Consider the following 6,000-nt stretch of genomic DNA (forward strand, 5'->3'; position numbering starts at 1 on the left):
GATAGGAGGGAAGGGGGCAGGGCACAACCATTAAAAGAGTGACATAGTCCTTGAGGACATGACAAAAACTGGTTAAAACCGATTAGGCCCAAGATGGCGGAAGATTCGACTTCCCATAGACCTTGAGCCTCATTATACGCTCATTGTAATGCATTAGCATATGCTAAATGACATGCCTGCAGGCACCACGGCAGTTCCGACCACAAAAGGCCAGAAAGTGGGCAGTGGCCCAATTCCTGGAAATCCTACCCCTTCCCCAAAATTGTGGGACTAATCCTCCCACCTATTAGCCTATGAAATTACCCAGCCTATAAAAACTAACCACCCCATATTTCAGGGCTGCTTTCACTTTCCAAGACAATCCCATGCCCTGGGGCTGCTCTCACCTTCTGAGACTGACTGCATTTCTGCTTATGGAATGTGTATCTGTCTCAGTGAACCTGCTTTCACTTTGGCTCGCTCTTGAATTCTTTCCTGCAGTGAAGCCAAGGACCCTCACTTAGCTGCTCATCTCAGGAACTCACCCGAGACGTGGAACATGACCATCCTCTTGTGCCCAATTTTCCTGCAACATCTTTACAAAGGAGGAGGAAGAAGGAGGTCTTTTTTCCCCTCCCCACTTTTCCTTTGATTATAAAAATGTAGCCCACTTAGTTCTTAGGGCAGAGATCTTTGCCTGCCCACTGGTATCCTTCACAAGTATCCTATATTAATAAATCTACTTCTTACCTATCACTTCTATCACTTTTCCCTCACTGAATTCCTTCTGCACCGAGACATGAAGAACCTGAGTTTCATTAAGTCCTGAGATGAGTTGTGTGGTTTCAGTTGGAAGACTGGGTTCTAGTCCCATCTGAGGTGCGGTTTCAGATCTGCTTAAAGCAGGGGCAAAACTTAAAGAAAATAATGAAAAAGAGGTTTCCAGTTGGCCTTTTAAGGGGAGGCAATCTCTCTGCCCCCTTCCATTGGATAGAGCAGAATGTGAAGATACGGAGGAAAAAGGCTGTCACCCAGTTCTGTTTATAATTTCTTCCATTTTCTCACTGCACGTGGTACCTTTATTGAGGTAGCCTGGCTTTGTGTCCATGACAACTCCATTTTGTACTTGATTCGTCTCAGAACTGCTTCTTTTTCAAGGTGGAATGAGTGAAGGGGCAAGCCTTGAGCCCATTCATGAGTAGATTTGGCAATTGGTTTCATTTCAAGATCTAACTGATTTAACCCTGAGAAGGGTTGAACCCAGGACTGCTAGATTGAGACTGCATCTAGGATTAGTAGGAAAGAGTGATGTGGTTGATTAATGATGTCTGCATCAGGTGCTAAAAGAAGATATGTTGCACTTTTGCTACATATTTGCAAACTCTGCCTGAGGAGTTATAATATGTTCCTAACACTTGCCATATATTTTATCTGGAAGTTGGAGGTCACTTGAAATGAGCTTTGCCATGTTCTCTCTTCTCTTCCTAATTATTTCCTTGTATTTTTACCTAGCCTCTTCTAGTAAGCAGCTCTCTTAAGGGAAAAAGGTAACTTATCCCCTCTCACCCTTGATCCAATCCTCTCCCATCTGCTCCAGATCTGAAAAAATAAAAACTCCAGATGCATACATTCACTGCCTCCTTGATATTTCCACTAGAAAAATGGAAGTGAACATGGCCAAAACAAAAATCTTATGCTTCCCCCCTAAATCTGCTCCTCCCATTATCTTTGCTGTTTCCATGAATAGCAATACCATTCTTTTAATTGATCAGGCCACAAAACTTGGAGTGGTCTTTGACTCTTTTTTTTCTCTCTACTTCCACATCTGATCCATCAACAAATCCTCTTGACTCTGTATCTTCAAAGTAATCTAAATCCTACCCCTTCTCATTTCCATCACCACCCTCCAAGTCCAAGCTACCAGCATTTCTCTCCTGGATTAAGGCAAGGTTACCAAGTCCAAGCTCATCCTTCTCACCACACGGCAGGCCAATAAATCGAGAGACGAATTGTTGGGGCAAGGAATACTGACTTTATTTGGAATGCCAGCAGACTGAGACGATGGTGAACTAGTGTCCCAAGCAACGATCTTGCCTGAGTTAGAATTCAGGTTTCTTTTATACTGAAGGGGGAGGGAGTAAAGTCAAACATTTCCTGGTTTCGGTCAGCCTCGGAGGGTATGTGTTAATTTCTTCCTTCCTGCAGTCATTCACAGGTGGGCCTGGTCAGAATGTTTCCTGTGAGCCAAACAAAGGTATTTTAGCCTAAGAGTCCTTACCTGGAAGGCAGGGATCCCAGAGACGGTCCATTATGGATAATTTAAGCTTATAGGCAACAACCCTTTAGTGATTAACTTGTAATAGAATGCAAAGTTTCTTCCCTGTTTCAGCAATGGCTTCTTAACTAGTTTCTTTGTTTCCATCCTTGCTCCCTACATCCACTCTCATCACAGCAGTCAGTGTGATCCTATTTAAATATAGCCAGGTCTTACCACTCTCTGCTCAAAAATCTTCCATGTTTTTCTTTCTTTCTTTTTTTTTTTTCATAATAAAAGCCAATGTCTTTTAAAAAAAAAGGGTACAAATGAACTTATTTACAACACAGAAGTTGAGTCACGGATGTAGAAAACAAACTTACGGTTACTAGGGGATAAGGCTGGGAGCGATAAATTGGGAGACTGGGATTGACATATACACACTACTGTATATAAAATAGATAACTAATAAGAACCTGCTGTATAGCACAGGGAACTCTACTCAATATTCTGTAATGGCCTATATGGGAAAAGAATCTAAAAAAAAAAAAAAAAGAGTGGATATATGTATGTGTATAACTGATTCACTTTGCTGTACACCTGAAACTAACACAACATTGTAAATCAACTATACTCCAATAAACAAAAATTTTTTTTAAGTGTTTTGCATAATGAGAAACTCAAAAAAAAGAAAAAAAGCCAATGTCTTCTCAGTGGCTGTTTACAATCTAGGACATCACCTCTCACTACTCTTCCTTTGCTCACTCTATTTTAGGCACATTGGCCCTTTGCTGCTCTTGGGACACATAAATCTCACTCCCACCTCAGGGCCTTTGCACATGCTATTTCCTCTGACCAGAATGCTTTTTCCCTAGGTAATCTCTTTGGAAAATTCTCTGATCTCCTTCAGTTCTTTTCTCAGATGTCACATTCTCAGTGAGTCCTTCCCAACCATCCTGCTTAAAATGCCACCCTCCCCCGACCCTGCCCCAGCACTTCCTACCTCCTTCCCTGCTTTATTTTTCTCCAAAGCACTTCTTCCATCAGAGGTTCTGTGTATTTATTTATTTGGTTGGCTGGTTGTTATCTGTTATCTGTGATAACAACCAGCCAACCAAATAACCCTCCACTAAAATATGAGCTACATGAGGGGAGTTCCCCTGTAGTATTGTTCCCTGTAGTATTCCCTGGGCTTAGAAGAGGGCCTGGCACAGAGTAGCCAATCAGTGAAAATTTGATGAATGAATAAATGAAATGATGAATATAACAAGCTTAACACTGTGCCTGGTACACAGCAGATGTTCAATAATTTTTTTTTTTTTCTCACTAGCTTTTTGTGCGGACCAAAAAGGGTTATGAATGAAGAAACAGGATGTATTTCTATAAAATGCTACACAATTCTCAGACACTACTACCTTTATGGCTGTGTTTATCACAGTGCCTTGTATTTGGCTCATATGGATTTTGAGCTGGGATTTTGATGGGATTGTTGCCAGAAACAGACACTGGGACAGCTATAGCCTCTTATCTGCTGCAGGCTAGAAATCCAGATGACCAAGTAATTTTAATTATGTTTAAAATGAGAGTAAATGTTTTTATTGTGTTCTCATGGCTGTATATGCAAGATAAATCCTACAGAGACTAGTCACAAGTGTTCAAAAATTATGGCCACCTGAAGCCATTTAGTGGCAGGGCAAGTAGGCCTAGACACCTCACCAGCTCCAGGGTATCCCTGTACAGACCTGGATAAACAAACCTTAGCCATTAAGAAAAGATTAGAGGTCCAGTTATATTAGATATCAAGAAAGAAAAGTGTAACATATTTTAGGAAGGTTTTCATAACAAATGGTCAACATTTTATAAAACCTTATTTTTGAATCTCATCAGAGCAAGCTTCAAGCCTCTAGAAAATCAATTTATGTGAATTCCTCCAGCTTTCAAAAATACTAGAAATGGCATTATTATTTACATACTGCAAATAGCTAGAAATACAAGGAAATAAAAGGCTTAGAAACTGGTCTGTTCTCGTTTCCACTGCCTTCTCCCTTCCCCGACACTGTTTCCTATACTGACAGTCAAGTATTTTCTGTACATTTCAGAATGGCCCATTTGTTATTTTTACTGTACTTTTAATGGGTTTCCTTCAGAGGTTTAAGAAGGATGATTTCTCTGGAAAGAAAATAAAACTGAAAGTGTCCTGTAATGACCAGGGATAGGATGAGGTAAGCCAATTTGAGGAAAACAAAATAACACTAAATAACTCAGCAAGGGTTTTGCTAAAAGGGGCCAGATAAACAATTAACAGTAGATAATTCTAATGAATTATCAAGGCATCAGTTAGACCTTAATCCTGCTCCTAGTTGGAAAAGGCTCTGAGGAGGTGGTGATGAGATGGTGCTTTTCCCAAAGACACCAGCAGAACTCCCTCTGGTTACCGTGGAGTTCAAGGCTTAGAAGGAGAGTCCGTGAGCCTTAAGGGGCTGAAGAGCAACATTCCTCTTCTTCCCTGTTCAGGCCAGGACAGGCTGGGGCTCTGGAGAGATGACCTCAGGAGAGGTACCGACAAACATCACAGCATGCTACCCCCAGAGATATGGAAACACATTGTCTGTTTTATCTTTCTCAACTCCCTTGGGACCCAAACTATTGCCACATAACATATAAATAATCTTCTTTTAGAAGTATTTATGTTCAAGCACAAAGGAGAACAGCCAAAACCAATCATAAAAAGCCATCAGCATTTAGTGTGAGCGGGCTAACTTCCTGATTATGGGTGTCAGACCAGGACACCCACTAATCACTGATGAGAACTTCAGGGAACGTAAGCCCTTGAACCCATGTCTTCCTGCCCTTCTGAGACCTGGCTCCGGCAGTCTCCTTCCCCCTCTCCTGATTCTTTAGCCTCTGCCCCTCAGCCTAGAAGCATGCTCAAGTGTCCTGAGAAAACCACCTTCTCTCCAGTTTCTTTTGCTCTTCCAGGCTTTTCATAGTGAAGGCATGCCTGCTTTCCCCAGTTCCTCATTTTCCAGTCCTGCGTGAGCTCCTCCAGGCTGCCTTCCACCCCATCATGGCCATGAACTTGCTAAGTTCACTGTTGACCCAGTGGACATCCAATTATATTTTTCCTCTCCCTGCATGAAGTGCTCTATTTCCCAGCGCATTTCTTTCACGGAGGGTTTGCAATCATGGCCACTTTTTGGAGAGGAGATGGGTGGGGCTTCCAGAGTTAAGGATATTTGCCTAAAGTTACACAGGTAATTCTGCCCAAGCAGCATGTGAACCCAGTGACAGCCAGCACTATGGGCTATGCCTTCCCTTCACAGCACACCACCTGCCAGGCTGAAATCCTCCTAAAGCCTCATAACAAAGTAGAATTGAGATAAACGAGCTGCTCTGTGGGCAAATAAAAGGTAAGAAATGTGTTTAGAGACAGAGAATCTGCGTAAACATGAAGGATGAGGAGCTGTGAGCTAAAGTTATTGTCCCAGAGAAAGCATCCAAAGGGCTGAGAATCATAGAACTCTAGGTCAGGAAGAAACTTTACCTATTCTAGAAGACAGCAGCTCCAAGTGTTACAATATTCATCTATTTCACAAACACTTTTTGTTTAAGCACCTTTAAAAATGCTTGGGTTAATACAGAGCTTAATTAGACAAAGGCCTTTGCCTAGAAAAGCTTACCGCGGGCGGAGTAGATACTGCATGCGTGTGAATAGCTTCCTGAATGAGGTGATGCCTATGGGGCGTGCTGTCAGAAGGGGACAGGTA

The sequence above is a fragment of the Eschrichtius robustus genome, chromosome 13 (genome assembly GCF_028021215.1).
Source record: "Eschrichtius robustus isolate mEscRob2 chromosome 13, mEscRob2.pri, whole genome shotgun sequence".
NCBI classification, from domain to species: domain Eukaryota; kingdom Metazoa; phylum Chordata; class Mammalia; order Artiodactyla; family Eschrichtiidae; genus Eschrichtius; species Eschrichtius robustus.